Below are 12,271 nucleotides of genomic sequence, written 5' to 3' on the forward strand. Positions count from 1 at the left end.
ACAGAAATTAAGTCACGGGCTGTAATGAGAAGCCACGGACACACATCTGAATCCCGAGATATTGGAGAGGTTCAGAACCTTAAGCATCCTAAAGTGTATTTTTAACACACATGTTCTAATGGAACCCAGGGTGCCGGTGCTATTTTTCTAGTCACATTCTTTATTGTGTAACATTTTCATTCTTTGAGAACTTCATCCACACATACAATGCAATTTGCTTGTATTTGCCCACCACTGTCTCCTCCAACTCCTCCTGGACCCTCCGCCATATCCCCTTTCCGAATTCTTAACCACTGGGTGGGGCGGGGGGAACAGCCCACTGCATGAGTTACTTTCCTGTCCTGTGACACAAACACCTCAATCAAGGCAAATGATAGGAGGAAGGGTTCGCCTGGATTGTTAGGTTTCAGGGGGAAGATCGCATGAGGTGAGGAGTCTCGGCTGCATGCAGCAGGCAGGCAGACATGGCGTCTCCAAGCTGAGAGCTTGCATCTTCAGCCACAAGCACAACCACAAAGCAAAGAAAATGACTGGAAGTGTTGGACACTTTTAATCCCAAAGCCCATCCCCTCCACTTCCTCCAGCCAGGAAGGCTTCACCACCTAAAGCTACCCCCAAGAATTCAAATGCCTGAGATGGGGGGGGGAAGGGTGGACATTTCTCATTCAAACCACCACACCCACTGAGTCCAATCACTGCTTCCTGTACCAGCATCTATGGAGAGTCCCCTGTATCCAACTCTGCGGATACAAAGATAAGCATCTTAAAGGCAGTTTGGTTCGAGCTGTATCTTTAAGGCAGGAGGAACTAATGTGGTATTTTCATTTTAAAACCTGAGATCCAAGTTAGAAGTCAAAGGGTCACCCAAGCTGGAGACCTTTCTCCGTCATAACGATCGTCCTCATACAAATTGCAGATACGGAGACATAGAAACCGGAGTCACAAAGTGCCTTTTTGGCAACCTGCCCTTCTCTGAATACTGCATTTGGAGGTGACAGGCAGAAATGCAGACACTAGATCCAATCATTGATTCGCTGCCCAGGAAGGTCACATTTAACTGAAGAATTTTAAAGGCGTAATAAATACCTGGGGACGTGAACCCATTCCAGCCCAGTGAGTAAAGAGCTAAGTAGAACTACTTTTCTGGTTTCACCAGTGAGTGACTATACACCCTTGCATTACTCCAAATCATTTAGAAATGCTTACATGTGACTATCTAGAGGGGGCACAGAAAAGATTTACACAGCCAGGTCGCCCTCTGTGTTCCTGGAGGAAGTATAGCACAGGGTTTCTTTTCTTTGCCTACGGAAAAAGCAGAACCATTTCCTGAGTGTTTTTGACACTTTCTTTTTTTCTTTTTAAAATTTATTTATTTATTTTATGTACAGTATTCTGCCTGCATATGTGACTGCAGGCCAGAAGAGGGCACCAGATCTCATTACAGATGGTTGTGAGCCAACATGTGGTTGCTGGGAATTGAACTCATGACCTCTGGAAGAGCAGTCAGTGCTCTGACTGAGCCATCTCTCCAGCCCTTGTTGACACTTTCTGAGTCCCAGATATGAAATCCAAGTGAGGGAGAAGGGAAGACAGGAAGATTGTAGCTACATGAAGAGGAAGTCATGGGGGGAGGGGTGGCATCCTATGTAGAGGGAGGGGTGGGTGTTCCATGGGGGTTGGGGGGACAGGTCCTTCCTCCCAGGCTCTGATCTGTCCTTTCTGCTGAGGAAGGCAGAAAACTTCAGGTACCATTAATGAAGCCCAAACTGCCAGAGAGACAGTATCTGTTTCCCAATTGTCAAGCACACCACTAAGCCATATTTACTTCCGGCCTACATAGTGCATGTGGGGTTTAATACTCTTCTGTCATTTTTAAATCTAAACAGCACCACCCCAACCACCCAGAATCTACCTTGAAACGTTTTGTTTGCATAAACATTCCTTCACGTTTAACCTTGGTATAAGCAATGCCCTGGCAGAAATGTTAAACGGGAGGGAATACATACACCGGGGCAAGGTGTGTTTGACGGAACACTGAGAGTTAGGAGCCCTGTGCTCTCATTTCAAATTGGCTGCTAACCAGCTTTGTGGTTTGACATAAATGATGAAAACTCTTATTTAGCCATTGCTGCCTGACAAGTCGCTCCAAATGTAACGGTTTAGGACAAGCAGTGCGTGTTATCTTCCGGTTTCTGTAGGCTGGCTCAGTTGGTCTCCTCAGGGAGTCTCAAGAGTGGCAAAGGAACTGTGAGGTAGCATTCTGTCCTCTGAAGACTGCCATGGACTGGAGACTGCTGCTAAGGTCATTCACAAACCCAAGAACGTTGGTTCCTTACCCTAAAGGCTCACCCTCACCGTAGGCTGGCTTAAGCTGTGGCAGCCGTCTTCCCCCAAAACAAACAAGAGAACAGCTGGATAGAGCCCGAAACAGCCATCCCAGCCCAGTCTGACATGCAATATAGCATTGGTTTATCTGTCTTCTACCCTCCTCAAGCAGACGCTGATACCCTGTGGGAAGAGTGAGCGTCTGTGGGCAGGGAGCATCGAGGACATCTCCGGTTAGCTAATGTCCTTTCTTCCTCAGTTTTCTCTTCTGTAGAGTGAAGTCTGAGCCTCGTGACCTCCTCTCCCCACCAAGTGCTACCATTCGGCTTGCCTCCCTGCTCTCACGTAAAACTCCCTACCACTTTTGTCTTTGAGCCCTTCGACTATACCAACCACCACCACCCCTAAACACTGCCATTCATACCCTTCCTGGCCACATCCTCCCACCAGCTTCCTGACAGCCACCTGGTCTACGGCTGCCCTCAGTCCATGGCTGTCTTGCTTCAGAGTCCTTGCGGGCGCCCCTTCCTGCCCCAAAGCTTTCTGTTCCTGACTTCCCTGTCTCTGCCTATTTGCTCCACTTGGCACTTGAATTGCTCACCGCCAAAATTGTTTAACGTTATAAGAGGAAACTCAGTCTTTCATGCTATCATAAGAATGTTCTGTTCTGATTCTCCAAGCAAGTCATCCCAAGAGATAAGGTCGCCTTGTTGGAATCTCCAGAATACTGTCCCATCGACTTGTATCAAGTTCCTCCTGTCTTCACTTTATTTGCACTTCAAATTAGATTTTGTGTGTTTGCATGCATGTATGCATGTGTGTGTGTGTGTGTGTGTGCATGGGTGTGTGTGTGTGTGTGCATGGGTGTGTGTGTGTGAGTGCAAGCATATGTGCACAAGTGTGTGTGTATTGTGTGTGTTTGTGAATGCATGAGTGTGTGCATGTGCTCTTGTGTGTGCACGAGACCCTGTGTGTCGTGTGTGTATGATTGTGTGCATGTGTATGTGTGTATGTGTGTGAGAGTATTTAAGTGTGTGCATGTATGAATGCATGAGTGTGTGCATGAGTGTGTGCATGAGTATATGTGTGCATGTGTTTGTCTGTGTGCATAAGTTTCTGTGTATGTGTGTGCATGTGTATGTGTGTATTGTGTGTGAGTGTGTGTGTATGTGTGTATGAGTGCATGAGCATGTGCATGAGTGTGTACATGAATGTATGTGTGCATGTGTTCGTGTGTGCACGTGTGTGTGTTTGTGTGTGCGTGTGTGTGTGTGTGTGTGTGTGTGTAGATCAGACATAGTCAACCATAAGTATCTTAAGTCATCCTAGGCCTCTGTTTTTGAGACAGGCCTCTCACGGTGCCTGGGAATCCTCTGCTGTTAGTGTAGCTGCAGGGAACTCTAGTGATGCAGTTATCTCCTCCTGTCTCCCTCTGCAGCCCTGGGATTGCAGGTGCACGTCATCATGCTTAGCTTTTGATGCAGGTCCAGTTCAGGCCTCACCCTTGCACTGCCAGCCTTAACTGACTGAACCATCTCCCCAGTCCTCTGCCCTCAGATTAGATTTTAAGAGGCCATCACTTTGGCTGGTCACTCTCTGAACAGTGAACCCTCATTCTAATGGACTGATTTCAGGTGACTGCCTTGTTCTTCCTGTTACAGACAGGCAGGTCTGTACTGAGGGCCACTGAAGAAAGTCTCAAGTGGTGTAGATTAGTCACATGGTCACCAGATTCCAAAGCCTACTAGTTCACAGTAAATGTGTCCCCCACATCTTCACCACCTCTCTCCCCTCCATAGGCTAAAGACTATGTCACTTTCTCAGAACTGTGTACCCTTCCACCTCATCTTCTCTTTCCTTTCCAGAGATACAGAACCGGTTAAGCAAACACTTATTTCTATGCCTGGACCCATTCCTTCCTCTTGTTAGGATGAATTTGGAGGGCTTTCCTCCTATGATGTGATTTCAGTCCCTCCATCTCTGCTCAAAAATTCTATTTCCTTACACATTCTCAGACACCGTTCTCTTTCTCCTGTTTCTCCGTTTGTCAGAGATGATCTCATGTAGCCCAGGATGGTCTCAAACTCACAGTGCAAGCTGACTTGGGACTCCTGCTTCCATCATCCTGGGACGATAGGTGAGGGCCAGCACGCACAGCCTTTACTTTCTGTTTCTAATATTAACTGGATTTGTAAAACAGGTAACTCGGGGATGTCCTTTTTAAGTCAGTAACGTTAAATGGAGTTGTTTTCTCTTTTCTATTCTCTATAAAGTAATGAACTGCCTTATATGATAGTACCCAAAACATGTAAAACTGTACATCTTTTGAACATTATGTTAATAATTCCATTGATAGTGTTCATAGTTGGTTGGGGAAATGGACTTTTAGCTCAGCGGAACCTCTTTCTAGAATCACAAGAATAGAAAATGTCTGTATTGCTTTGATCTACAAGCTTGTGGTAAATGGTTATAAAAGCAAAAGGAAGTTAGTAGTTTGGAGAGTGCGGGAGGGTGAACCTGGGGCTTCACAGCTATGAGGTGGTCCCTCTGTCACTGCACTGTAGTCCCTGCCTTGTTATTTATCTCTTAACTCGCAGTCCTGTCTACTACTGAGCAGACGGTATTCATTTTTGGTACTGCCAACCCCCTGATATTTTTCTTTGTGATCTGACGTTTAAGGTCTTGCTTAAGAAAATCTTGCCCTCACAGCATTATCCTTCACGTTCATCTGCTTTTGGAATATATAGATTTCCCTTTTGCGTCCATGTCTCTCTGTCATCTGCAGAAGCCCACGCAATTGTCCTGCTGCAGCAGGCACATCCAAAAGACGGCCCTTGGCTGGAGCACCTTGCTAATCTCTTCCTACATCACAACCTCGCTGTTTCCTTGAAGGGTTGTTTTTTCCCTGATGTGTAAGGTATTTTGCCTCATGCATGTATGTATGTGCTCGCGTGTGCCTGGGACCACGGAGTCCAAAAGAACCCATCAGATCCTCCAGAACTGGAGTTACAGAAGGCTGTGAGCAGTTATGTAGGTGCTGGGAATCGAACCAGAATCCTTTGCAAGAGCAGCCGGTGTGCCTAACCACTGGGCCATCTCTCCAGTCCTGGCTGCCTTGATTTTACACTAGTTCCTTTACTTCTTGTTGAGGTGGAGTTCATGTGACAAAGTAGCCGTTTCAAAGCGAATGGTTCTGTGGCGTCAGTCCTTGCTCAGGATTATGTAGCCGTCATCTCTGTCTGGGTCTGTACTTCTGTTGGCCTGAATGCCTAGTTGGATCTGTTCTCCTCCGCGTTGACTTTATCTGCCATCAACAAGGCAAACACAGAGTAATTACTAATATTAAATGAAATCAGCGCGCAGTATGCTACTATAGCTCCGTGGTGGAGTACTTGCTCGCACAAGGTTCTCTGTTTGCTTCCGGGCACTGCTGAGAAATAGAACTGGACACCACTTACTATTAACTAGCTATTGCTTTATGGTCAGATGATCTAAAGCACATGACATCACTCTCTTTCTAGAGCACATGACATCACTCTCTTTCTAGAGCATATGACATCACTCTCTAGAGCACATGACATCACTCTCTTTCTAGAGCACATGACATCACTCTCTTTCTAGAGCACATGACATCACTCTCTTTCTTAGATGCTGCCACACATATCCTTTCAGCCCTTCACCTTCCTACCCACAGTCACCCTCATTGATAATCACATCCGGGCTCGTGCACTTAAAATTCCACTTAAGCACTTAACGCTCCGATAAGCATCACTGCAGCTCGGCGTTAGCGTCCTCTTTGTTCTCTTCCTCATTCAAGACCAGTTCTCACCAAGCCCCACCTGTGCTGCTGGTGGAGAATCACACCCAGAACCTGGCTGCTTCTCACCACCCCTTCACTCAAGCCATTGTCCCCTACGATTAATCTAAGCCTATTTGGTTCAGAAACACCAAGAAATTGCATAAGTAGAGTTTTGGGGTGTCTGTGAGGATACTTCCAGAGGTAGGTCAATCCTGAGGGCTCCAACCGTAGTTGCACCAACTTAAATGCACCCCCGTCTAGTTCATGAACGGATGAGACACAGACGATGGCTATTTTATTTGACTTTGGCAGTTACTTGGGGGTAATAACTAGTCTAACTGCTGGTCTGGCTACTTCCCCAGTGGTGTACACCAGATACTTGCTGTTTCTCCTGCCCACATGCTCATGGTCTCTCTCCCCTCATGGCTGCTTCATCCTCTTTCTATGTCCTTCTCTCCTCTCTCCTCTTTCTGCAACCCCCAAACAGGTAACTAAAACCCCATCTGCCTGTAATTCCTCCAGCAATTGGCTGTAGTCATTTTTATGTAATGACATTTTTATGTAGTCATTTTAATGTAAAACTGATAGTTTTACATTACATAACAAGGTTTACATATCAAAAACTGATAAATGTAAGAAATCACCTATAGGCAGCTAGACCTTTAGGTACAGAATTTAGCATTACATTACATTACATAGCATACATTACATAGCATACATTACATAGCATACATTACATAGCATTACATTACATAGCAATAGACCAAACCTTAACACAAGCCTAATAGGCAGATCAATCCTCGATTCATTATCAGATTGCAGGAGATGGGGCCTGGTTGGAGGAAAGCATCTATCTCTCCGTGGGTCTTGTCCTCGGAGGCTCGACTTGCCCTCTTTCTTTCCTGAATGTTGTTTCTGTTTTCTGCTCACTCCAAGGCAAGGAACAACCACCATATTCTGCCCAAGCAACCTTGGAATGAACCCTAAAAACTAAAAAAGCAAAATAAATCTTCCCTTCCTTGAGTTCTCTCTAAAGTAAACTACAGTAGTCAATTTCGCTGGAAGTCTGGGACCTCTAATCTAGGCTTTCCCCTGCCATTCTTGTCTCCCCCCACAGTCTACTCCCCATGCAGAAGCTGCTGGGTTAACCTGGGCCCAATGACACATAGCTGTCATTGCAGCATTAAGTAAGCTAAGGCAGGAGAATCATGAGTTCAATGCCAGCCTATGAGAATGTATCAAAAACAAACAGACAGACAGACAGACAGAGACAGACAGACACACAGAGACAGAGACAGACACACAGAGACAGAGACAGACACACAGAGACACAGACAGACAGACAGAGACACAGACAAATAGACAGAGGCAGACAGAGACAGAGACAGACAGACACAGACAGACAGACAGACACAGACAGACAGACAGACAGACACAGAAGACACACAGAGACAGAAACAGACAGACACAGACACACAGAGACAGACAGGCAGGCAGCAGGCAGCAGGCAGGCAGGCAGTACCAAAGCCACCTGGCTTCCAACGTCACTCATGCTGAGATGTGGACACTCTGGTGGGTTAGTCTTCATGAAGACGGTATTACCATCTCCCAGGAGTTCTTTTGGGATCTTACAGAGGGCTATTCTTGCAATTACAGTACACAACCATAAAGTGCTAAGCACCTCTTTCCTACCTAAGTTTTCCATTTCTAGATGGATATTCATTTAGATAAAAGTATTTACCCCTGCTTGAGTATTTAGTATGCAATAGAGTGTCAGGACTGCACGCCACTGCTCTGTAAGAGAAATAATACATTATTTTGTCTTGAATATTATCAAAAGTCGCTCACCACTTTAGCAAATTACTTTATTCTCGGCATGACCACTCTTGTCATTTGTATCCCCAGGACAACACCACCTCTGGATATATTTATATTCTGTGGTCATCCACCCTAAACACACCTAATCTTGTCAGAACAGTAGCCATTCATTGTAGCTGCTTAGATTCTTGTGCTAATTATGTTCCCCCCAAACCTGTTTGCAGTGTCAGGGCAGACTGAAGGACTCTGTCCACTGTTGATTCTGATTGGTAAATAAAGACAGCCAATGGGCCTCCGGATGGGCGGGGCAGACAGGCGGGACTTTCAGGATTCGGGGCTAGGGAAGGAGAAGGGAGGAAGAGGAGATCCATCATGATGAGAGAAGGAGAGTAAGATGCCACGCCTGAGAGGTGCAGGACAGAGAGCATGGCCTCCATGTAGGAGCCGGTGGGGGGAGGGGGATGAAACGCAGCCAAAGAGAGCTGCACGTCTGGGTCCAGCCAAGAGGGAATATAGGTTTTAGTAAGCAATAATTTGGGAACTTGGGAATATCGGAGGGAGGTAGATCGGTCATGGGAACCCAGAACATTGGGGTGGGGTCGAATCGTGTAGATTTATCGGGGACCGCTACAACCCACCCTGAACACACCTGATCTTGTCTGTATACATCAGTAGCTGTCACTTCCACGCAGACTCTACATGTGACCATAGAAGCCTAGTTCATCATGTCCCTTATTGTAATCAAGACTCTGTTTGTGTGTTAAATGCATATAATTGCATCCAATCAGTTCCAAATCTACTTTCCTAAACTTGGCTCACTGGAGGATCTGAGGCCTCCTGATTGATGGGAATGGGAAGGTGAGGGATTGGGGAAGGGGGGATCAGCTCTCCTTGGGGAAGATGCCTGTCCTTTTCAAGGTCCCTTCTGTCCTCCATGGATGACTCCAGATTGATAACTAGAGACAGGTCTCAACATGCTCCAAGAAGATGAATAGCCAGGTTTAACCCAGGAGCATATGGCTTATATTTTGAAAGACTTTCCATGTTTTTATAATATATATAGAGATGAGAGCCCGAGGAACGTTTTGACAATGAGTGTGAAGGCTGCTACACCAGGGAGGAAATAAGTCAAAATTAGACTAGCCCAAATGCACTCATATAGATGCATGTAAAAGCAAGTCTAGATTTAACATGTGGGTGCTAGTATAGCCGCAGTGGATCTGACACCTTCCTTGGTGGATTGGATTTTGGGCTCAGGATTTCATAAAATTGACGATTGAGCATTCTTGGCACAGACGTGGAGGAAGGTGGAGCTCATTTATCGTTTGCAACGCGTATCCCCATCCCCCACAACATCTTTCAGGAAACCGAAGAAGGCATCTGTGGACGAGGCATATGAGATACTCTGAGTCAGACAGTGCCAGCATCCTTGAAAGTCTCTCTGGCGGTGGAAGACAGAGCTGCTCGTGCTGTGGAGATTACCTCGATTACAGTGCGTAGCGTAATCCTGAAGTGGTGCGGCCAGGCACCGGCGCCTAACCACCAGAGCCAAGCCTGGAGAGACTGCTGTAATGAGAGTTACTTCAAATAACCAGAATGTCTCCATACGGCAAATTATCGATCAGGATGCTTGTGGGACTTGGATGGAACAGACAGATAGACTATTAAAGCATCACTGGTCTGGGAGCTAAAGAGCTGAATCAGGCTGTATCAATAGAGCATCTAAAATTGGGCAATTCACAAGCATAGGGTCTTGTTTGATGGGGTGACTCTTGAGGGAAGAGCAATTGTAACACCACAAATAAACAGTAAATCTTCTCCCCCAACACAGGGCGTTTTCTAACATGTCAGGATGCACGCGTTATACTCCTATTAAGCTATTTACATGACATAAAGAGGGATCTGATAGGGCTCAGAACTAGTGTTCTATGCAATCTGACCTCTAGTTGTCTCTGTCATTGCTTTCTTAGCGTCTTCCATTCCTCATGGCTCCCTGCTGCCTTCAAGCGGGCCTTCATCAGGCATGCGCAATCTTCATCAGGCATGCGCAATGTTTGCCACTGACCATCAGATTTCTGAGTCCCCTGAGCTCTCGGCCAGAATCCACTTCCCCTGATTTGTTTACCCTGACACCTTATACTTTGCGTATACCTTGTTTACTCACTCGTTTGCGTATACCTTATCTACTGATTATTCATTTACTTAGTTTACAGTACCATATACAGAACCCGTGGTCTTCACAGCTATGCAAGCGCTTCGATGTTTACCACTCTGGTTGGCAACATGAACCTGGGAGAGTGGGGCCTAAAAATTAGGACCAAAGTCTCACACAATAGTCAGCTTTATTCAGAGCATCGGACAATTTATACTCTGAGGGTTAAGAAGAGTCACATGGGTAAAGTGTATATCACAAAGACGAGCCGCAAGGGGCAAAACCAAGTTTGTTCACAGAGGCATATGAATAACAACAGCTGAAGTAAACTCCCTCCTATATGCCACACTCGGGAGAAGCACGAAAACGCGTTCTAAGAATGATCTTTCTCAGATACATATAACCTCCGCGTGTGCGTGTGTGTGTGTGTGTGTGTGTGTGTGTGTGATGTAAGCGATTTGGTTAAAACGAACACTAATAAAAAACAGAATTACCGTATGATCCAGCTATCCCGGATCCCAGATGTACACACAATGATATGTCATAGCATCGGCAATTGCAGAAAGATGCATGCACATTAATGGCTTCTGCTGTAGTTTTGTAATAGTCAAGCTATGGGATCAGTCGGAGTCCACCAGCGTCTTAGTAAGTGAAGAAAATGTGCTTCATAATGTGCTGGAGTTTTATTCAGTTGCAGTGAAAAAAAAAAAGGACGAAACTGGAGATCATTATGTTAAGACAAATTAAGAAACATAAATACCCCATGTTTTCTCTCATATTTAGTCTAGATTTAAATTTATATGTTGACGTTGTCGTGACTGCCTGATGTGTTTTGTGTCTATCCCATTAGGTATGTTATAAGCACAATGTGCTTCCTTGAGATGTGATTATTTTACTCTTCATCCTGTCTTTATCTGTGATATCTTGCATGTTTGGTCATAGTTTATATGACACAATTATTATCCTGGCTTTTTAAAAATTCTGGTTTTCTTTTATTTATTTGATTCTGTCTCTTCCATTTTAAATCTAATTCTTTTAAGAAATATAGTGCTTTTTTTACAATAGATCTACCATAGGACTGAACCTTAAAAATAAAACTAAACTCCTGGGTTTACACCCAAAGACTCTAATGCTGCACAGATATGCACATCCAGGGTCGTTGCTACAGTGTTCACGGTATGTAAGAAATGAGTGGAAAGATGGCGTGCTGCGTACACACAAGGAAGCTCCAGGCAGTCCTGAAGGAATGCGACGTAATGGTATTTTGAGGAAAATGGATACAACTGGAAATCATTATGCTACCTGAAACAAGCCCTCAGAAAGGAAATTGCATGGTTTGCTCATCTGTAGATTCTGGTTTTAACTCCCTTGTGTGTCTCTGTCTCTCTCTCTCTCTCAGTCTCTCTGTCTCTGTCCATGTCTGTCTGTCTGTCTCTCAGTTCCTCTTTCTCTCTGTGTTTGTCTCTCAGTCCCTCTCTTTCTCTCTGTCCCTCTGTCTCTCTCTGTATGTCCCTCTCTTTCTCTTTGTCTCTTTCTCTGTCTCTCTCTGCCTGTCTCCTTCTCTCTCTATCCCTCTCTCTGTCTCTGTCCCTCTCTTTCTCTGTCTGTCTGTCTCTCAGTTCCTCTTTCTCTCTGTTTGTCTCTCAATCCCTGTCTTTCTCTCTGTCCCTCTGTCCCTCTCCCTATGTCTCTCTGTTTCTCTTTGTCTCTTTCTCTGTCCCTCTTTGTCTCTCTCTGCCTGTCTCCTTCTCTCTCTATCCCTCTCTTTCTCTGTCTGTCTGTCTGTCTGTCTGTCTGTCTGTCTCTCTGTTTGTATGTGTACGTAGGTCATGAAGCTGGAAATCAGTCTGAGAGAGAGGGGAAGATCTTAGGGCGGGCAATGTGGAAAGAGTGAAGGATGGAGATGTGGAGTAGCTGTGCAGGAGGAAGCAGAATGCAGAGATAAGAGCCAAGCATGAGCAAAGACGTCTTGGTGAAACCAACCACTTAGTGTGCTTATGAAATAGCAGTAACAATCTCGAAAAAACAAAACAAAACAAAACAATAAGAGTATTTAGAGCATTGTTTTGAAATCCTCTGTCTTGTATCCATCACAGACCAATTTTATGTTTTCTCCACTGTCTCATGCTATTTTTTATATTACATTGGACTGAGGGGAAATTTGTACTAAATTTGAT

At 45.2% G+C, this 12,271-nt stretch overlaps 1 long non-coding RNA gene across 1 annotated transcript; it reads right to left on the reverse strand.

Moving 5' to 3' along the window:
- Nucleotides 1-1,343: 1,343 nt before the first annotated feature.
- LOC134485258 (uncharacterized) lies at nucleotides 1,344-10,783 on the reverse strand. Its single transcript, XR_010063310.1, has 3 exons — nucleotides 7,866-10,783; nucleotides 6,894-7,114; nucleotides 1,344-5,629 (listed from the first exon to the last, which is right to left on the reverse strand). It is a non-coding gene; the product is annotated as an uncharacterized LOC134485258 (long non-coding RNA).
- Nucleotides 10,784-12,271: the final 1,488 nt, after the last annotated feature.

The sequence above is a fragment of the Rattus norvegicus genome, chromosome 1, assembly GCF_036323735.1.
Source record: "Rattus norvegicus strain BN/NHsdMcwi chromosome 1, GRCr8, whole genome shotgun sequence".
Classification (NCBI taxonomy): domain Eukaryota; kingdom Metazoa; phylum Chordata; class Mammalia; order Rodentia; family Muridae; genus Rattus; species Rattus norvegicus.